The 24,352-nt window shown below is 35.0% G+C and overlaps 1 protein-coding gene across 1 annotated transcript in view; it reads right to left on the bottom strand.

Moving 5' to 3' along the window:
• greb1l (GREB1 like retinoic acid receptor coactivator) overlaps positions 1-24,352 on the bottom strand; it is a 114,899-nt gene that overhangs the window by 57,563 nt on the left and 32,984 nt on the right. The window contains exon 2 of the mRNA XM_049482837.1: positions 24,063-24,182. The gene's annotated coding sequence lies outside the window, so the exon portion shown is untranslated. The remainder of the gene's footprint in view (positions 1-24,062; positions 24,183-24,352) is intronic.

Raw genomic sequence — 24,352 nt, 5'->3', positions numbered from 1 at the left:
TTGGGCATTCCCAGAAGACTCATTCATCTTAGACCTGCTGACCCCCGGGGTGACAGATGCTCCACAGAGTGTGTGTGTGTGTGTGTGTGTGTGTGTGGGGGGGGGGGGGTGATATGGTGGTTGATACTCTCAAGGAAACCAGCACCAACACACACTCTTATACACACACACACACACACACACACTCTTATACACACACACACACACACACACGTGTGCTGAGTCAGCCGTCCACATGTACGTCACCCAGATGCCCCGCTGCCAAAAAACTAAACATCCACATGGCAAAGAAACACACAAACGATGCCAAAAACTCCAATATATGACATTAATATATTATTTTCCATCTATTTTAGACACAATTCTATTTATATTCTACATTTATAACATAAGAAAAACAACAAATCATAGTATAATTAATGCAGAAATACTCTTCTGCAAGAAACACAGAAAAACAACAATGCTGAATCAATAATGATTAACAGTATGTGATCCGCAAAATTAAATATTAATAAAATATGTGTGTAGAAGTGTGTAGAGTATCTATATTTAGAGGACTTGACAAATTTGACATCAACATCCTTCATTGAGTTAGATTTTTTTTTTGCACAAGTGTGTGAGTAATATTTGGCATTATAAGAATACTGCAGTAATATATATAAAAAATATATATATTTTCCAGCCAAGAATATTAAAAGTTTGATATCCATGTAATCATGTGATGTCTGATGGTAATTACTACCAAAATTCTGACAATTCCAACAAAAGGAAATCTTGCAATGTTGCAAACTATTTAGTGTACTGAATTAGAGTAAAACACCTAAATATGACATTTCCTGTCTGTTTCAGACACAATTCTATTTATATTCTACATTTATAACATAACAAAAACAAGAAATCATACTGTAATTAATGCACAAATACTTTTCTATGTTTCTATATATAAGATTTTACTAAATTAAAATCCTCTGGAATATAATCAAGAGGAAGATGGATGATCACAAACCATCAAACCACCAAACTGAACTGCTTGAATTTTTACACCAGGAGTAAAGCAGCATAAAGTTATCCAAAAGCAGTGTGTAAGACTGGTGGAGGAGAACATGATGCCAAGATGCATGAAATTAAAACTGTGATTAAAAAACATATTTATTCCACCAAATATTGATTATTTCTGAACTCTTAAAACTTTATGAATATGAACTTGTTTTTTTCTTTGCATTATTTGAGGTCTGAAAGCTCTGCATCTTTTTTGTTATTTCAGCCATTTCTCATTTTCTGTAAATAAATGCTCTAAATGAGAATATTTTTATTTGGAATTTGGGAGAAATGTTGTCTGTAGTTTAAAGAATAAAACAACAATGTTCATTTTACTCAAACATAAACCTATAAATAGCAAAATCAGAGAAAATGATTATTAATATATATATTAATAAGAATCAAGTATGGAATGTTGTTGTTTTTTTTTGTACAGGACGTTACAGAGTTTACAGGGTAATTGTGGGAGGTGTGTGTGTGTGTGTGTGTGTGTGTACAAGACAAGGCCAAGAGACAAAATGCTATGGTCTGACCCCGCATTCCTTCCCGAGGGTCTCCAGTTTGCCATGGGTTTTTCTTATCATTAAATTGGGGTGTAATAAAACGGGGAGTGGTGGGCTAAAGGCCAGAGGAGAGGCTCATGTGGGATTTCTGATTTTCCCACCCGACTATCTGCAGCCCACCGGACAGCCAATCATCAGCCTCAGATAATAAACAGATATAATAATACAGATTATACCTGTAAACAGCTTTATAACAATTTAACAGCGTGTAATAACACCATAATAAGGCTCGTTATTGAGATCATGTCATAGATATTGTGAGTAACACTGAACAGCACTGAATTACAGACTATATACACATCAGTTTCTCTGATTTTGCTATTTATAGGTTTATATTTGAGTAAAATGAACATTGTTGTTTTATTCTATAAACTACAGACAACATTTCTCCCAAATTCCAAATAAAAATATTCTCATTTAGAGCATTTATTTACAGAAAATGAGAAATGACTGAAATAACAAAAAAGATGCAGAGCTTTCAGACCTCAAATAATGCAAAGAAAACAAGTTCATATTCATAAAGTTTTAAGAGTTCAGAAATAATCAATATTTGGTGGAATAAATATGTTTTTTAATCACAGTTTTAATTTCATGCATCTTGGCATCATGTTCTCCTCCACCAGTCTTACACACTGCTTTTGGATAACTTTATGCTGCTTTACTCCTGGTGCAAAAATTCAAGCAGTTCAGTTTGGTGGTTTGATGGTTTGTGATCATCCATCTTCCTCTTGATTATATTCCAGAGGTTTTTAATTTGGTAAAATCAAAGAATCTCATCATTTTTAAGTGGTTTCTTATATTTTTTTCTCCAGAGCTGTATATATGTATATATGTATATATTGCGTCATTACTTTGGCAAATATGGCTATATTTTAATTTATTTAAATGACATACTTACACTTTATGTACAACACCAACAATACATAGAACTTCGCATGAGACTGTTTAAGATTTCGGTCATTACCGGATTTTTCAGGATTGTTAAAAGCTGCTTTTTTAATGTTTTATACATTTTACTTTTCAGATTATCCTCATTAAATATTCACACAATAATGTGATGTCTGTTGATCATCTCTGATAGAAACAGGAATTCTGCTGTTTACCAGAAAATCCTCAAGGAAAATCAAAATCTGTCCATCTGTTCTTTACTGACCTCAAGCTCAGTTGTACTTGGGTTCTGCAGCAGGACAATGACCCAAAGCTTACAAACACAAAGGCTGAACCCTTTGAATGGATTAAATTAAATTAAACTAAATGAAGTTTTTGGAGGAGTGGTTTTAGTTAAAGTCTGGATGATTGAGATGCTGTGGATGATCTTAAATAGGACTTTTATTCTGGAAAATCCTCCAATGTGTCTGAATTAAAACTGTAGAGTGGAACTAAATTCCTCCACAGTAGGGATGGACGATATGGCTCTAAAATAATATCACGATATTTCAGGGTATTTTTCCGATAACGATATACTTGGCGATATAGGAAAATTTTAATAATTAATTAATTTCAGGAATATAGTATAATAGTATAATAGTATAACAGTATAATCATAATGTGGCAAAATAAATAATATAGTATAAAATAATATAATGCAGCAAATAATATTGCAGAATATTTAGTGCATGCATATAAACTGCAAACTAAAACAATTATACAATAAATACACCTAAAGCTTCACAGTAAATAATAGACTACTTTTAAGACAGAACAGCCCTATTATCACGATATGGATTTTTAATATCATGATATTTCTGTGTCACGATATATTGTATACGATATTATATTGCCCACCCCTAGTCCACAGAGATAAGAAAGACTTATTGCAAGTTATTTAATAATTTAATAAATATTAATTAAATAATTAGTTATTAAAATAACAATGGTAAACACAGGACTTAGGCCTGTTACTATAAGAATGTTTTAAATAAACATACAAATAAACAATAAACAATAGATGAATATATCACGATTATCAAATATTATTGAGGTCATGTTCATTTATTGTACATTTATTAAATCAAGATTTCAATTATTGTGAAAGGTCTAACAGGACTTCAATGCAATGGATTTAAAAGGTAAAATATTATATGGTAACATTTAGAGATCTCTTTATATTCATTTGTGCAACATGTTTAACGTGCAATATATTCTCACCTTTTTTATCTACTATTTATTTGCTATTTATTCACTTTTATTCACTGTTAGTCTTTGCACTAGATGTATATATTTTTCTTTATTATATATTTTTAATATTTTTATATATTTCATGTAATTGTTTTTGTATACATAGTTTCATTATATTTTAAAAAATATTTTTTGACTTGTTTCCCTGTCCTTTTTTTTCTGTGCTGCTGTAACATTGCCAATTTCCACATAGTGGGATTAATAAAGGATTCTATTATCTTAAATTATCTTCTCTTATTATTATAAATCACTTAAAAATAAAACAGGTCTGAAAAGGTTAATAAATATATAAATGGTTAGTATTGTTGGTAAAAAATATATATATTTAAAATATATTTACCATATATAAATGGTTAATAATTTGCTTAAAAGTGCTTTTTATATTTTCTCAGGTTATCTTTGTTTAATATTAAAGTTTGCTTGATAATCTAAAAAAAAGAAAACTAAAGAAATATGTATGAGGATAAATATAAATAAAAATTTTTTTACACCACTGTTTATTAATAAACGAATTGTTAGTTGAGGTACTGAAGTATTTTATACTGCTGTAAATCTAAAGTTGTAAATGCATCAGCAGGTCAGAAGGTGGAGGACAGATAAAGATGGATGGAGTATTAAAAGTTCCTGTAGGGAAGAAGAATAAACCCTGAGGAAACGAGACGAGACGAGACACACGTCCAGAACTACAACACAGAGAGATCGGGTTCAGTATCGCTTCAGGCAGCTTTTACTCCCACTGATCCCCAGTGACTCACCATCACGACTCATTCATTACATTCATTAACCCCTTACTCCCCGTCTAAACCTGACCCGCTCATCACTGATTCCTCAACCACTGGAGATCCTTTACATCAGATAAATATAAACACACTGATACAGACCATTTCAATGAGGAAAACAATAACAAAGCTACTGCGCATGAATAAATAAATAAATGTTGAAATAAATAAATGAATAAATAAATAAATGAATAAATAAATAAATATTGACATAAGTGATTTGATCTGGAATTTACAAATGTACAATACTACTATAAATGTTTAGATTTCAACATGTTAAATCTTGTTTTTAGTTTATTTTGTTTATTTGCAGTTACATATAATTCTCATTTTTATCTTACATTTTTAGGTTTCAAATCTTTTAGGTTTTAGGTTCAAATCTTGAATTTTTTTATGACAATTCTTAATAATATCACATTATTTTTACATTGTACAATTCTCTTAAATGCAGGAATTGATGTTTATTAATAAATTGAACAAAGTTTAGCAGATAAAACATGACTTATCTTGAGTTTTTACTTTTTGCAATCAAACGAAAGTCCAAGTAAACTTGAGAAAATGTAAACGTGATTTTAGAAACACATTTTAGAGCCTGAATCTACTCGAATCTACTCTGAATCTTAGACTGCTCTGCACTTTTAACCACCAGAAATAACTTTTATAGGGTTACAAATATGAAAGAACTGTTTAAAAAAAGAACACCAGCTAAAATACTTGAAACTAAATTTTAATCAGTGATGCTCAAGTCACGAACTTTGTCGATGCCATAAAACAGCCAATATGTTGCAGATATGGCACAAAACACAAACAAACAAACAAACACTGAATCTACTCTATTAAAACAGTATATCAGGTGTATAGACCGTTTCAGATGAATATTCATGAGCGTAGGAAGTGACGTCGCTGTTCCTAAGACACTTCCGTTCAGCGGTAAACAGCGTTCAAAACAGTGGACGTAACTTTTTAATTTAACATGAATGCAAACTTTACCTAATCTGAGAGTCACAAACATTAAAAAAATCAGGTCAAATTGTTCTTTAAACAAGTAAACTATGGAGGACCAAAAATCACGTAAGTATAAATAAATAAATGCATATATAAATGTATAAATATATAAATAAATAAATGCACATATAAATGAATAAATAAACATATATAAATAAGAAATGTATTCATTAATTTATTTATTTACCTATACAATTATTTGTGCACGTATTTATTTATTTATATATTTATTTATTTATGTATTCATTCATATGTGCATTTATTTATATATTTATTCATTTCAACATAAATTTATTTATTCATTTATTTATTTATATATTTAAACATTTATATGTGCATGTATTTATTTATACTTATGTAATTTTTGGTCCTCCATAGTTTACTTGTTTAAAGAACAATTTGACCTGATTTTCAATGTTTGTGATTCTCAGATTAGGTGAAGTTTGCATTCATGTTTTTTTATTTTATTTCTAATTTTTCCCATTTTCTCCCCAATTTACACGGCCAATTACCCAGCCCACTCATTAGGACTCCCCCTATCACTAGTGATGCCCCAACACACCAGGAGGGTGAAGACTAACACACGCCTCCTCCGATACATGTGAAGTCAGACTCCGCCTCTTTTTCGAGGACTAACGCTCGGAGGAAAGCGCAGCGACTCGGTTCTGATACATCAGCTCACAGACGCCCTTTGCTGCAGACATCACCCTAGGAGTGATGTGGGGAGAGAGCGCCATCTACCCACCCGGAGGGAGCAGGGCTAATTGTGCTCCCTCTGAGCGCCGGCAGCTTGATGGTAAAGCTGCATGAGGGGGGGTTCGAACCTGCGACATCCCGCTCAAAGTGGCAGCACTTTAGACCGCTGGACCATTCAGCGCCTAAATTAAAAGTTACGTCCACTGTTTTGAACGCTGTTTACCGCTAAACGTCTTAGTGTCTTAGGAACAGCGACGTCACTTCCTACGCTCATGAATATTCATCTGAAACGGTCTATACGCCTGATATACTGTTTTAATAGAGTAGATTCAGTGTTTGTTTGTTTGTTTGTTTGTGTTTTGTGCCATATCGGCAACATATTGGCTGTTTTATGGCATCGACAAAGTTCTTGACTTGAGCATCACAGACTAAAATCAGTTTCTTCATAAGTATTTTAGCTGGTGTTCTTTTTTTAAATAGTTCTTTCATATTTGTAACCCTATAAAAGTTATTTCTGGTGGTTAAAAGTGCAGAGCAGTCTGAGATTCAGAGCAGATTCGAGTAGATTCAAGCTCTAAAATGTGTTTATAAAATCACGTTTACATTTCCTCAAATTTTACTTAGCCTTTCGTTCGATTGCAAAAAGTAAAAACTCAAGAAAAGTCATGTTTTATCTGCTAAATTTTGTTTAATTTATTAATAAACATCAATTCCTGCTTTTAAGTCCCGCTACTCATCCAAACTATGAAGAAAAACATATGGAATCAACAGTTTTCCTGCATCTTGGCATCATGTTCTCCTCCACCAGTCTTACACACTGCTTTTGGATAACTTTATGCTGCTTTACTCCTGGTGCTTTTAAAAATTCAAGCAGTTCAGTTTGGTGGTTGGATGGTTTGTGATCATCTATCTTCCTCTTGATTATATTCCAGAGGTTTTTAATTTGGTAAAATCAAAGAAACTCATCGTTTTTAAGCGCTCTCTCTGTTTTTTCCAGGGCTGTATATTGTGAAAGACATTAAAAGTTTGCTGTCCTTATAAATTATTTTATTTCTAATTATTTAGGGCCCTTATTACTAGTGAAATTCCAATTCAATCCATTGGCTTGTGTAAATATTTTATTAGATCAAGTATCTTTTTTTTTTTATCCTAATCCTGTTCAGATTCTTTGTTTTAATCAGGAAAAAGATTGTCCAGTCGTCAGCACTGAGGAGAGTCCTCAGAAGATTAGTTAACAGTCTACAGACTGACACTGTGTTAAAATCTACATTCACATTATGAGCCACATTGCTCAAATCCAATTTTTAAATTTTTTGCTCAGATCAGCTTTTGCAATCTTTTCGGTTCACATTCAGTGTAAATGTAAGTGATCTGTATCTGTGTGTAATGTGAACACAGAATCTGTTCCTGAAACAGCGTCTCACATGCTGCACATTGATACCTGTATAAACGCCTCCTTCTTCACCAACAACAAAAACCCTCATATTAGAGAGAGGAGAGACTCGTAGCTTTATAAAGGGAAATGGATGAGTTAGCAGCTCATATGTGGAGCATCTTTTGCTGGAGTGGAGAGTAAACAGCTGCTCTGAAGTTCATGCTCAGCTCCAGGAGGTGAAAAAAGGACAGGCGGTTTGCTTTTGCTGTTTTTTTTGCTATAGCTATAGCTGCACAGCTGCACCAAGAGATGCAGTGTGGGTACGAGAGAGAAGCACGTAGCGCTAATGCTAATGCGTAAAAGCTAAAAGATGCATGAATTCAGATTTGACCGTTCACATTCAAGTCCTATTCTACTTCTATTAGAACTAAAGAGAGTAGAGGAGCTGAGAGCAGGTCTGGTTAAGGGAGCTGTGCTGTGTGTTCTTTAAATCTGCTAAGAATTTACCAAGCAAACAACAAAACACACACACACACACACACACAGTGGAGGCAGAGCCTAAGTAACTAATGTGTTGTGTCACAAACTTAGTTTAATAACACCCCTGTGTGTGTATGTGTCTATGTGTGTGTGTGTGTCTGTGTGTGTGATCAGCTGAGCTATAACACTCCTCTCTCAGATACAGAACAGCCTGAAATAATACAATTGAGATATGAAACTGCAAAAGCAAAAAATGTAATAAAAGTTTTAAAACTTAAAAAGGTTTTTAAAAAGAGCTGAAAATGTAAAATCTTAAAATTTTAAATCAGGTGTAATCTAAAGGGATCGTATGTAAAGATCCGATCCCTTTACATCTGATTCTCTTACATCTGATCCCTTTACATCTGATCCCTTTACATCTGATCCCTTTACATCTGATCACTTTACATCTGATCCCTTTACATCTAATATCTTTACATCCAATATCTTTACATCCGATCCCTTTACATCCGATCCCTTTACATCCGATCCCTTTACATCTAATCCCTTAACATCCGATCCCTTTACATCTAATCCCTTCACATCCCTTTATAAAGGGGTTGGATGTAAAAGGACCAGATGTAAAAGAATCGGGTGTGAACAGCTGGACTGGGTCAGGTTTAGGCCATGTTTGACTTTATTTATCTAATTAAGTGAATCCAGGCTGAATGTGGTTTAAACTGTGCAGCAGGCAGCCAGAACAATAACCCATCAACCCCCACACAACCCCCGCACAACCCCCCAGCCTGCAGGTCATTAATGCTGTTATTCGAGCTGATCTGGAAGCTTTGTCTCCGAGTCTAATCACGAATTTCTGCTGCCAGATCCATTCAGAAACACCCAGCACCCATTTACATTCACCCACCACCAATTCAGATTAAACACACCCCAAAAACCCTGATCTGAACATCTGATTTCTCATTAATACTGAAACTGAAATTACAAAACTGAGAATTGTACAATGTAAAAATAATGTGATACTATTAAAAATTGTGATAAAAAAATCAAGATTTGAACCTAAAACCTAAAATATTTGAAACCTAAAAATGTAAGATACAAAATGAGAATTATATGTAACTGCAAATAAACAATATAAACTAAAAACAAGATTTAACATGTTGAAATCTAAACATTTATAGTAGTATTGTACATTTGTAAATTCCAGATCAAATCACTTGATTTTCAAAGAAAATGTCATTGTTTGCTATAAATTTCTCTTATTCTAGGCATTTTCACTACAGCTGAAAAAAAAAAACATAAATATTATTATTTTTTTTCATTGCCATTAAAAAAAAGAAAGGTGGGGAAATGCAAACTGTTTAGTTTTTTACATTTTAGTTCTGGGAATTATGAGCTTCACTAAAACAGAAATTGGGTGATTTGGGTCATATGGGATATTAAGACTGAGGGTAGCTTTATTATGAATTATTTAGTATGATAAATAAATAGAATAATTGTATACTTCTCTTGCTAGGAAAATTTCAAAGAAAATGTAATTGTTCAGTATGAATTATTCAGTCTTTTCTCTTATTGCTAATAGCTGTGGTTGCCATAAAAGAGAGCACTTAAAAATGATGAGTTTATTTGATTTTATCAAATTAAAAATCTCTGGAATATAATCAAGAAGACCAGGAGTAAAACAGCATAAAGTTATCCAAAAGCAGTGTGTAAGACTGGTGGAGGAGAACATGATGCCAAAGATGCATGAAAAAAAACTGTGATTAAAAACCGCCAGGATTATTCCACCAAATATTTATTTCTGAACTCTTAAAACTTTATGAATATGAACTTGTTGTTTTCTTTACATTATTTGAGGTCTGAAAGCTCTGCATCTTTTTTTTTTTGTTATTTCAGACATTTCTCATTTTCTGTAAATAAATGCTCTAAATGAGAATATTTTTATTTGTAATTTAGGAGAAATGTTGTCTGTAGTTTATAGAATAAAACAACAATGTTCATTTTACTCAAACATAAACCTATAAATAGTAAAATCAGAGAAACTGATTCAGAAACTGTATTATTTTTACAGAGCTGTATATGGTGTCTCTATAGATCTGTTTTGTTAGACTTCAATTACTACAGTAAAGCTGATCAGCACAAGTTCAGCTGATCTGGGAACAGCCGGAGCTCAGCCCAGTCGTCTATCCTCACCTTCAGAGAGAAAAGAGAGAGAGAGAGAGAGAGAGAGAGAGAGGGATGAGAGAGGTTTCCTTTAGCTAAAAGAGTCTTTCAGTAAAACAATGGAGTCGCTCAGTTCACTGATCAGCCTATTGTTCATCACTCATCCTGCTGTCCAGCCCTTTATCCCTCAGAGACGGAGCACTGTAACATCCTACACCACGTTTACCAACATTCACCAACATCACCAACATTCACCACATTCACCAACATCACCAACGTCCAACATTCATCAACGTTCACCACATTCACCAACATCACCAACATTCACCAACATTCACCAATATTCATCAACATTCACCAACATTTACCACGTTCACCAACATCACCAACATTCATCAACATTCATCAACATTCACCAACATCACCAACATCACCAACATTCACCAACGTTCACCACGTTCACCAACATCACCAACATTCACCAACATTCACCAATATTCATCAACATTCACCAACATTTACCACGTTCACCAACATCACCAACATTCATCAACATTCATCAACATTCACCAACATCACCAACATCACCAACATTCACCAACGTTCACCACGTTCACCAACATTCACCAATATTCATCAACATTCACCAACATTCACCAACATTCACCAATATTCATCAACATTCACCAACATTCACCAACATCACCAACATTCACCAACATTCACCACATTCACCACAATCACCAACATTCACCAACATTCACCACATTCACCAACATTCACCAACATTCACCACAATCACCAACATTCACCAACATTCACCAACATCACCAACATTCACCAACATCACCAACATTCACCAACATTCACCAACATCACCAACATTCACCCCATTCACCAACATTCACCAACATTCACCACATTTACCACAATCACCAACATTCACCAACATTCACCACATTTACCACAATCACCAACATTCACCAACATTCACCAACATCACCAACGTTCACCAACGTTCACCAACGTTCACCAACATCACCAACATTCACCAACATTCACCAACATTCACTAACGTTCACCACAATCACCAACATTCACCAACATCACCAACATTCACCAACGTTCACCAACGTTCACCAACATCAACAACATTCAACAACATTCACCAACATTCACCAACATCACCAACATTCACCACAATCACCAACATTCACCAACATTCACAAACATTCACCAACATCACCAACATTCACCAACGTTCACCAACGTTCACCAACGTTCACCAACGTTCACCAACATCACCAACATTCACTAACATTCACCATGTTTACCAATGTTCACCACGTTCACCAATGTTCACCAACATTCACCAACATCACCAACATTCACCATCATTCACCAACATTCACCACATTCACCAACATCACCAACATTCACCAACATTCACCAACATTCATCAACATTCATCAACATTCACCACGTTCACCAACATTCACCAACATTCACCAACATTCACCAACATTCATCAACATTCACCAACATTTACCACGTTCACCAACATCACCAACATTCACCAACATTCACCAACATTCATCAACATTCACCAACATTTACCACGTTCACCAACATCACCAACATTCACCAACATTCACCAACGTTCATCAACATTCACCAACATTTACCACATTCACCAACATCACCAACATTCATCAACATTCATCAACATTCACCACGTTCACCAACATTCACCAACATTCACCAACATTTACCACGTTCACCAACATTCACCAACATTCACCAACATTCACCAACGTTCACCAACGTTCACCAACGTTCACCAACATCACCAACATCACCAACATTCACCAACGTTCACCAACATTCACCACGTTCACCAACATTCACCAACATTCACCAACATCACCAACATTCACCAACATTCACCATGTTTAGCAATGTTCACCACGTTCACCAATGTTCACCAATGTTCACCAACATTCACCAACATCACCAACATTCACCAACATTCACCACATTCACCAACATCACTAACATTCACCAACATTCACCAACATTCACCAACGTTCACCACAATCACCAACATTCACCAACATCACCAACATTCACCAACATTCACCAACATTCACCACATTCACCACAATCACCAACATTCACCAACATCACCAACGTTCACCAACGTTCACCAACGTTCACCAACATTCACCAACATTCACCAACGTTCACCACAATCACCAACATTCACCAACATCACCATCATCACCAACATTCACCACGTTCACCAACATTCACCAACATCACCAACATCACCAACATTCACTAACATTCACCATGTTTACCAATGTTCACCACATTCACCAATGTTCACCAATGTTCACCAACATTCACCAACATCACCAACATTCACCATCATTCACCAACATTCACCACATTCACCAACATCACCAACATTCACCAACATTCACCAACATTCATCAACATCCACCACGTTCACCAACATTCACCAAAATTCACCAACATTCACCAAAATTCACCAACATTCACCAACATTCACCAACATTCACCAACATTTACCACGTTCACCAACATCACCAACATTCACCAACATTCACCAACATTCACCAACATTTACCACGTTCACCAACATCACCAACATTCATCAACATTCACCACGTTCACCAACATTCACCAACATTTACCACGTTCACCAACATCACCAACATTCACCAACATTCACCAACATTCACCAACATTCATCAACATTCACCAACATTTACCACGTTCACCAACATTCATCAACATTCATCAACATTCACCACGTTCACCAACATTTACCACGTTCACCAACATCACCAACATTCACCAACGTTCACCAACATCACCAACATCACCAACATCACCAACGTTCACCAACGTTCACCAACGTTCACCAACATTCACCAACATTCACCAACATCACCAACATTCACTAACGTTCACCAACGTTCACCATGTTTACCAATGTTCACCACGTTCACCAATGTTCACCAACATTCACCAACATCACCAATATTCACCAACATTCATCAACATTCACCAACATTCACCACGTTCACCAACATTCACCACGTTCACCAACATTCACCAACATTTACCACGTTCACCAACATCACCAACATTCACCAACATTCACCAACATTCATCAACATTCACCAACATTCACCAACATTCATCACGTTCACCAACATCAACATTCACCAAGATTCACCAAGATTCACCAACATTCACCAACATTCATTAACATTCACCACGTTCACCAACATTCACCAACATTCACCACGTTCACCAACATCACCAACATTCACCACAATCACCAACATTCACCAACATTCACCACGTTCACCAACATTCAGCAACATCACCAACATTCACCAACATTCACCAACGTTCACCAACGTTCACCATCATTCACCAACATTCATCAACATTCACCACGTTCACCAACATTCACCAACATTCACCAACATTCACCAACATTCACCAACATTCATCAACATTCATCAACATCACCAACATTCACCACGTTCACCAACATTCACCAACATTCACCAACATTCACCAATATTTACCAATATTCACCAACATTCACCACATTCACCACATTCACCAACGCCACCAACGTTCACCAACATCACCAACATTCACCAACATTCACCAACATTCACCAACATTCACCAACATTCACCACATTCACCAACATTCACCAATAGTCACCAACATTCACCAACGTCACCAACGTTCACCAACATCACCAACATTCACCAACATTCACCAACATTCACCAACATTCACCAACATTTACCAACATTCACCAACATTCACCAACATCACCAACATTCACCAACATTCACCAACATTTACCAACATTCACCAACATTCACCACATCCACCAACATTCACCAACATTTACCAACATTCACCAACATTCACCAACATCACCAACATTCACCACCATTCACCACAATCACCAACATTCACCAACATTCACCACATTCAACAACATTGACCAACATTTACCAACATTCACCAACATTCACCACCATTCACCACAATCACCAACATTCACCAACATTCACCACATTCAACAACATTGACCAACATTTACCAACATTCACCAACATTCACCACCATTCACCACAATCACCAACATTCACCACATTCACCAACATTCACCAACATTCACCAACATTCACCACCATTCACCACAATCACCAACATTCACCAACATTCACTACCATTCACCAACATTCACCACCATTCACCACAATCACCAACATTCACCACGTTCACCAACATTCACCAACATTCACCAACATTCACCAACATTCACCACAATCACCAACATTCACCACGTTCACCAACATTCACCAACATTCACCAACATTCACCACCATTCACCACAATCACCAACATTCACCACATTCCCCAACATTCACCAACATTCACCAACATTCACCAACATTCACCAACATTCACCACCATTCACCACAATCACCAACATTCACCACATTCCCCAACATTCACCAACATTCACCACAATCACCAACATTCACCACGTTCACCAACATTCTCAATCTGTCAATTTTATTTTATTTTTCAATGTTTATAACTTGTATTTGTATGGTTTCAGTGTAATAAAGAACCTTCCCGGCCTTACTTACTTATACGTATACTTTTTTACTTTTTAGGCACCCAAGCTTACAATTACACTCTACACACAATCAGTTACACTCAGCAACACAGTGGCAGCCAATCACAAATAGCGTACTCTCAACCGGAAACCACCGTCCACCTGAAGGACTGCATCCATCCTGCACTGAGGAGCTCATCATGTTTCAATGCCAATCCATTTATTCTTTATTAACAGACTAAGCTAGGGTTTTTATACGTTTTTATACGAAATATCAATCAAATAAAATAAATTATTGTCTAATACTGATATAATTCTGATATCATCATGCATCCCTAATTTAAACATTTAAACTGTTTAAACTGTTTAAAATCCCACCTACTCACCACCACTGACTACGTAAACAAACAAACAAAAAAAAAAAAAATATATATATATATATATGGTTTGGTTATATAAATGATCAAGTCTATCCATTATTAAATTGATTATTAATGATCAGGTATAATCAATAATTAAACATGTATATATATATATATATATATCTGGGAGAGGATATATGTCTAGTTTTTCACGTTTTTCTATATTTTTTTTAAAATCAGTATCGTGACCCGAGTTCATGACTAGGCCGGGAATGTGGCTCAGAGTTTGGCCAAGTTGGTCAGTGAATGTCAACAAAAGCCTGACTGTAAAGCGTGAACACATTCCTGCCCTCCATAAAAACACAACACAATACAGCAGAACTGCTGCAGAACTGCAGGGAAATGCGATTTTACCGTAACGATAAACGAGCGTCAGGTGTGAGCTGGAGGTGCTGCTTCACACCGGAGCTGAAGAAGCGTCAGAAACAACAAACCCTGTAACTGCTGCAGCTTTTAACCCCTTTAACCCCTTTAACCCTGTTTATTATACCGATTATAATCCTAACTCAGAAAATATTGAGATTAACATCTCATCTCCCATTATTCCAGCGTACGCTCCGGAGTTCCTCAGGGCTCTGTTCTGGGTCCTACAAAACTACTCCACTAATCAGCCATCTGTCAAAACCAGCTAATCCCACTCACTCCAGCCCATAACACTGCGGGCACGTCCCAACTGTGTACTAATTACTAACACTAACTCGTGTTTGAGTTTACAGTATTTAAATAACTAAGCAACAGCAGAATTATTATATATTTCTATATTTATTTAAACAAATGAGATAATGAGAAAATATTATACTTGCTTAATTTATTTATTGAGGAAATTGATCCAAAATTACATATTTATAAGAGGCAAAAGTATGTGAACCTCTACGATTAGCAGCTAGCAGCTGAAATCACTTTTAAATCATTTTTTTTGTCTTTTTATTTATGTAATTTCATGTTTTAGCTACTTTATTTTATTAATTTCATCCTTTTATTTGTTTAATTACTGCTCTCACTTTTGGCCTTTAACCTCTTTATTTCATTCATTTCGTCCTTTTATATTTTTTTTATACTTTTTTAACTTCTTACTATTAATATTATTTATTTTAGTTTCATCATCCATATAATTTTTAATTGTGTTTATATTTTATCATTTTAATTATTTATCTCTTTGTTTTATTCCTTCACATATTTGCTCATCCTTTTATTCAGAATTATTTTATTTGTTCCTAATTAAATTATTAAATTATATTGTTCAATTGTTTGTTTATAATTTAAACTTATTTTTCAGTCTCTTTCATTTTGTGAATGCTCGACTTCATTGAAAATGAGGGTTACCCGTAATGTACTACTGAGTGGAAATAAAGTTTAATTGATTGATTGATTGATTGAATAAAAAAAAAAAAAAAGAAAATATCAGGATATCTGTCCATGAACTGAATCTCAGGAGAAGCTGGGTCATGCAGCAGGACAATGACCTAAATCACACAAGTCCTTCTACTAAAAAAAAAAGTCAATGTTTTGGAATGGAGCCAAGTCAAAGTCTTGACCTTAATCTAATGGAAATGTTGTGGGCGGAGCTGAAGTGATCTGATCTGAGGAAACTCCATTAACCACCAACATCCATCCATCCACCCATCCACCCATCCATCCATCCACCCATCCATCTAGTACATTTACACATATATTGTCTAATTTAACCTTTTTTGTTTAAAATTTGGTGAACAGCCCCAGAAAGATGTCAGGAAAATCCTGTTTCACTATTTTAACTGAACCAGTTCTGCCAGTTCAGCAGCACTGGTTTCTGTTAACTTCCCAGATACCATCTCCAAACACTACTGCACACCCCCTCTAATGAACACACTCAGCTACTGGGTGCAAATTGCACCCAGTGCTGACACAGATGTGCAAAAGAAATACTGCCAATAGAATAGGACTCTCTGGAGCAGATAAATGTGGGCTAATGATCACCAGCCCTCCTCAACTCTTCAAACTCCACCATTTCAGTTTAACACAGTTCCTCCACTCTGCTCCAGAGATCAATACTGGGGGGGGGGTTATTCCAAATGCAATCAAATCCTTACTGCAATTTCCCAAAATTTAGTAGAAAGTCATACACTGCAAAAAAATCAATTGCTAAAAACTAACATGTTTTAGTAAGATTTCTTAAAATAAACAAAAAAGATTGTATGGCTTAAATTTGGACACAGAATTAATTTTGCAGTTATTTGAACAAAAGCAGGATAAACTATTTTTAACAAACGAATGAGTAGTTGTGCCAACACTTCTGACCATATGAGTCAGTAGTCATAAAGCAGTTGTTGATTCAGTAGTTATAAGTCTAATACGAATTTGAGGTCAGTACTTATGATTCATTAGTTGAGTCCATAGTTATGAGTTATGCCTCAGTAGTTATGAGGCAATAGTTGATTCAGTAGTTATGAGTCAGTTAGTAGTTATGATTTAGTAGTTATGAATCAGTAGCTGATTCGGTAGTTATAAGTTAATAGTGATCATTTAAAAGTTATGAGTCAGCAGTTATAAGTCAGCAGTTCTGAGTCAGAAGTTATGATTTAGTAGTTGAGTCAGTAGCAAAGAGTCCATAGTCATGAGTCAGCAGTTATGAGTCAGTAGTTATAATTCAGTAGTTATAATTCAGTAGTTATGAGTCAGTAGTTATGAGTCAGCAGTTTTGATTCAGCAGTTATGAGTCAGTAGTTATGAGTCAGCAGTTATGAGTCAGTAGTTATGAGTCAGTAGTTATGATTCAGCAGTTATGAGTCAGTAGTTATGAGTCAGTAGTTATGAGTCAGTAGTTATTTGTCAGTAGTTATGAGTCAGTAGTTATTAGTCAGTAGTTATTAGTCAGTAGTTATGAGTCAGTAGTTATTAGTCAGTAGTTATGAGTCAGTAGTTATGAGTCAGTAGTTATGATTCAGCAGTTATGAGTCAGTAGTTATTAGTCAGTAGTTATGAGTCAGTAGTTATGAGTCAGTAGTTATGATTCAGCAGTTATGAGTCAGTAGTTATGAGTCAGTAGTTATGAGTCAGTAGTTATTAGTCAGTAGTTATTAGTCAGTAGTTATGAGTCAGTAGTTATGAGTCAGTAGTTATGAGTCAGTAGTTATGATTCAGCAGTTATGAGTCAGTAGTTATTAGTCAGTAGTTATGAGTCAGTAGTTATTAGTCAGTAGTTATGAGTCAGTAGTTATGAGTCAGCAGTTTTGATTCAGCAGTTATGAGTCAGTAGTTATAAGTCAGTAGTTATGAGTCCGTAGTTATGATTCAGCAGTTATTTGTCAGTAGTTATGAGTCCGTAGTTATGATTCAGTAGTTATTAGTCAGTAGTCATAAAGCAGTTGTTGATTCAGTAGTTATAAGTCTAATACGAATTTGAGGTCAGTACTTATGATTCATTAGTTGAGTCCATAGTTATGAGTTATGCCTCAGTAGTTATGAGGCAATAGTTGATTCAGTAGTTATGAGTCAGTTAGTAGTTATGATTTAGTAGTTATGAATCAGTAGCTGATTCGGTAGTTATAAGTTAATAGTGATCATTTAAAAGTTATGAGTCAGCAGTTATAAGTCAGCAGTTCTGAGTCAGAAGTTATGATTTAGTAGTTGAGTCAGTAGCAAAGAGTCCATAGTCATGAGTCAGCAGTTATGAGTCAGTAGTTATAATTCAGTAGTTATAATTCAGTAGTTATGAGTCAGTAGTTATGAGTCAGCAGTTATGAGTCAGTAGTTATGATTCAGCAGTTATGAGTCAGTAGTTATGAGTCAGTAGTTATGAGTCAGTAGTTATTTGTCAGTAGTTATGAGTCAGTAGTTATTAGTCAGTAGTTATGAGTCAGTAGTTATTAGTCAGTAGTTATGAGTCAGTAGTTATGAGTCAGTAGTTATGATTCAGCAGTTATGAGTCAGTAGTTATTAGTCAGTAGTTATGAGTCAGTAGTTATTAGTCAGTAGTTATGAGTCAGTAGTTATGATTCAGCAGTTATGAGTCAGTAGTTATGAGTCAGTAGTTATGAGTCAGTAGTTATTAGTCAGTAGTTATGAGTCAGTAGTTATGAGTCAGTAGTTATGAGTCAGTAGTTATGATTCAGCAGTTATGAGTCAGTAGTTATTAGTCAGTAGTTATGAGTCAGTAGTTATTAGTCAGTAGTTATGAGTCAGTAGTTATGAGTCAGCAGTTTTGATTCAGCAGTTATGAGTCAGTAGTTATAAGTCAGTAGTTATGAGTCCGTAGTTATGATTCAGCAGTTATTTGTCAGTAGTTATGAGTCCGTAGTTATGATTCAGCAGTTATTAGTCAGTAGTTATGAGTCAGTAGTTATTAGTCAGTAGTTATGAGTCAGTAGTTATTAGTCAGTAGTTATGAGTCAGTAGTTATGAGTCAGTAGTTATTAGTCAGTAGTTATGAGTCAGTAGTTATTAGTCAGTAGTTATGAGTCAGTAGTTATTAGTCAGTAGTTATGAGTCAGTAGTTATGAGTCAGTAGTTATTAGTCAGTAGTTATGAGTCAGTAGTTATTAGTCAGTAGTTATGAGTCAGTAGTTATTAGTCAGTAGTTATGAGTCAGTAGTTATTAGTCAGTAGTTATGAGTCAGTAGTTATGAGTCAGTAGTTATTAGTCAGTAGTTATGATTCAGCAGTTATGAGTCAGTAGTTATGAGTCAGTAGTTATGAGTCAGTAGTTATTTGTCAGTAGTTATGAGTCAGTAGTTATTAGTCAGTAGTTATGAGTCAGTAGTTATTAGTCAGTAGTTATGAGTCAGTAGTTATGAGTCAGTAGTTATGATTCAGCAGTTATGAGTCAGTAGTTATTAGTCAGTAGTTATGAGTCAGTAGTTATTAGTCAGTAGTTATGAGTCAGTAGTTATGATTCAGCAGTTATGAGTCAGTAGTTATGAGTCAGTAGTTATTAGTCAGTAGTTATGAGTCAGTAGTTATTAGTCAGTAGTTATGAGTCAGTAGTTATTAGTCAGTAGTTATGAGTCAGTAGTTATGAGTCAGTAGTTATTAGTCAGTAGTTATGAGTCAGTAGTTATTAGTCAGTAGTTATGAGTCAGTAGTTATTAGTCAGTAGTTATGAGTCAGTAGTTATGAGTCAGTAGTTATTAGTCAGTAGTTATGAGTCAGTAGTTATTAGTCAGTAGTTATGAGTCAGTAGTTATTAGTCAGTAGTTATGAGTCAGTAGTTATGAGTCAGTAGTTATTAGTCAGTAGTTATGAGTCAGTAGTTATTAGTCAGTAGTTATGAGTCAGTAGTTATGAGTCAGTAGTTATGAGTCAGTAGTGCGGCAAAAGGAATGAAACAACTCTGTAATTAATTTCTATTGGACGGAATCCAGATCATCAGAAGTCTACAATAGGATCTAAGAGTGCTTCAGCGCCACGCGAGCCACACGTGGAGCCACGTGAACCACTCACGCCAAGCCCCTCCCCCTTCCCCCGGGCTCACGGCTGATGCCGAGGCTCATTTACTTATTAAAGGCCTTCTTCACACAGACTCATGCTGAGGCGCTGAAGTGCAAATCTAATAGCTGAGAGGGGGGGGGAGAGAGAGAGAGAGAGAGAGAGAGAGGGAGGGGGAGGGGGGGCATGAAAATGGCCTAACCCCCCCGGAGGGAGGCTGGAGGGTCTGGGGCAGAAAGAGAGAGAGAGAGAGAGAGAGAGAGGGAGGGAGGGAGGGAGGGAGGACTGTTGGAGAGGATTAGCCCCATAGTGAGCAGTGTGTAGGGAGGGGCTTTAAAGAGGGGGGGGGGGTATATTTAGGGTTAGTTTGGGTGTTAGAGGGGGGTGGGGGGGTTTGAGGGGGGGACAAAAGGAGGGCATTTGGGCAGATGAAGAAGTCATCATCATGAAGCCACGGGAAGTTTAGGGTCCAGTTATAAACCTGATTGGAGTGGGCGGGGCTTCAGAGAGGTCAGCAGAGTGTGTGTGTGTGTGTGTGTGTGTGTGTGTGTGTGTGTGTGTGTGTGTGTGTGTGTGTGTGTGTGCAAAGGGTGTGTATTTAGTGCTTTTTGTCATAAAAGATTTTTAAATATATATATAATTTTATTTATTTAGTTATTTATTTAATTACTTTTAATTGAGAGCACTTCAAATTTTGCTATTTATAGGTTTATGTTTGAGTAAAATGAACATTGTTGTTTTATTCTATAAACTACAGACAACATTTCTCCCAAATTCCAAATAAAAATATTCTCATTTAGAGCATTTATTTACAGAAAATGAGAAATAACTGAAATAACAAAAAAGATGCAGAACTTTCAGACCTCAAATAATACAAAGAAAACGAGTTCATATTCATAAAGTTTTAAGAGTTCAGAAATAATCAATATTTGGTGGAATAACCCTGGTTGGTTTTTAATCACAGTTTTTTTTTTCATGCACATTGGCATCATGTTCTCCTCCACCAGTCTTACACACTGCTTTTGGATAACTTTATGCTGCTTTACTCCTGGTGCAAAAATTCAAGCAGTTCAGTTTGGTGGTTTGATGGTTTGTGATCATCCATCTTCCTCTTGATTATATTCCAGAGGCTTTCAATTAGGAAAAATCAAAGAAACTCATGATTTTTAAGCGCTCTCTTATTTTTGATATAGTGGGAACTTTGAACTGATAATATACAGTTGTTTGTTTGTTTGTTTGTTTAAAGAGAAATCAACAGCATCCACTCCTAGATTCAAATAAAAAAATAAGCGTAGCTTAAGTACTATGAAGCCCTTAAGCAGTATTTTGCATATCTGAATTGAATTTACCTGAATTTGAATTAAAATATAATTATAAAACAGCATAGCTCATAAATCAGAATTAGTTTTTAAGTTCTTTGTTTGTTTTGAACATGTGAGTTTGTGCAATTTGCTGTTGAAGATATATTTCAAAATAAAAACTTTTACAAATCAGATTCATAAATTAACCTCAGTTACCTGAATTTTTAAATATAAATTTAGTTGCTCTTACATTGTTATTTTTACATATTTTTCCTACAGCAAATTTCACCACTTCATAAGTTTAAAACACATTTTTAAAATTAAATTGTATAATTTACTCCACTGTATATTTCAGCTGAAACAAAGAAAACAGCCGCACAGATAGGAATACGAACCGCTGTGTGTGGCGGGACAGGGGGCGGGGCTTGTGCTGACCGCAGCACTGACCTTGCTGTGCTCTTTGGGTTTAAGGACGAGGCTTTTAACCTTCAACCAAATCCCACCACAGGACAAAAGGTCAGCCAGCGTCATTTATTAACAACCAGCAACCCCCCTCCCCAACACACACACACACACACTAAACAGCTTTCAACAAACACAACAAAACCCTATAAACAACAAAAACCCTACAAATGTCTACAAAATCCTACAAAACCCGACAAAAACCTAGAAAACGCAACAAAACTGTATAGAATTCTACAAAAAACTACAAAACTTTACAAAACCCAACAAAACAGCACAAAGTCCTGCAAAAATTAGAAAACCCAACAAAAAAAAACAAGAAAACCCAACAAAACTCTAAAAAAAACTCTACAAAAACTACACAAAAATGTAGAAAACTCTACAAAAAGCTACAATACCCAACAAAACTTTATTAAAACTACACAAAATCTACAAAACCCTACAACCCCCTACAAAACTCTACAAAAAAACTACAAAACCCTACAAAAAACTACAAAACCCTACAAAAATTACAAAAACCAACAAAAAATCTACGGAACTCTACAAAACCCTACACAACTCTAAGAAATTCTACAAAACTTTATGAAATCCTACAATACTTGACAACATCCTATAAGAAGCTAAAAACCCTAAAAAAAACTCTATAAAAACTACAAAAAATCTGCAAAACCCTACAAAAACCTAAAAAACTAACATAACAATACAAAAAGTGTACGAAAACTCTATGAAACCCTACACAACTCTAAGAAATACCCTACAAAACTCTATAAAAACTAGACAAAATCTACAAAACCCCACAAAAAACTACAAAACCATACACAACTATATGAAATCCTATGAAACTCTTCAAAATTCTACAAAAAACTAGAATATATATATATATATATAAACTCTACAAAACCCTACAAACCTAAATTAAGTATAAATGACAGTGTTTCTGTACAAACAGAAAAATATATAATTCCTTTGTCTATTTCATAACAGAAACTTACATGACCTAAATGATAAAATAATAACAATAATAATAATAATAATAATAATAATAATAATTAGTGTAAGAAAAAATTTAAAGGAAAAAGTGTTGTAATTGCAAAAATCTACCACATAACTAAAGTGCAGCACATTTACTGCAGTCATTTAAACTGTAAATAACCAAAAGTGAATTAATATAAAATGTTGCTTTTAAGAATATTGTAATATCATGTTATGGAGCACACTGCTGTTAATGATTACAGTGCCTAATATCTTACACACTGTTACACTGTTTTTATATACAACCAAATGACCATCAGCGTTTTAACATTTTTTAAGACAACAAAAACTATTTCAGGTGATTTAATTGCATTAGTAAAATCATGAGAATGGCTGTTTAGAGAAACACAAAGAGATCATAAAATTTTATATTATTTTAATTTGTTTATAGTTGTGTTGCTAAAGCTATCCAGAAAGTATATAATATTATAATACCCATTAAAAAATGCCAACATGTAGAAAAAAAAGAAGTGCTTACATTAGCATATTAGCATCCTCGCTCCATCACACCTGGTGAACATCTGTGCAAATGGTCATTTGTGACGGGGCATCTGTGCACCAGGTGGGTCAGAGGTTCAGGGTGACCGAATCCAGAGTTCTGAGGAAAAAAGAGCCACATGTTCAGTTTTAGCCCATTTTATAACGTAAATAAATTACAATAAAATATATACATACAGCTCTGGAATAAAAAATAAGATGTTAATTAAAAATGACGAGTTTCTTTGATTTTACCAAATTAAAAACCTGAACTGCTTGAATTTCTGCACC

The sequence above is a fragment of the Astyanax mexicanus genome, chromosome 8 (assembly GCF_023375975.1).
Source record: "Astyanax mexicanus isolate ESR-SI-001 chromosome 8, AstMex3_surface, whole genome shotgun sequence".
In the NCBI taxonomy this organism is placed as follows: Eukaryota; Metazoa; Chordata; class Actinopteri; order Characiformes; family Acestrorhamphidae; genus Astyanax; species Astyanax mexicanus.
The sequence above is the reverse complement of the archived record's forward strand: the minus strand, read 5'-3'. Positions and strand labels throughout refer to the sequence as shown.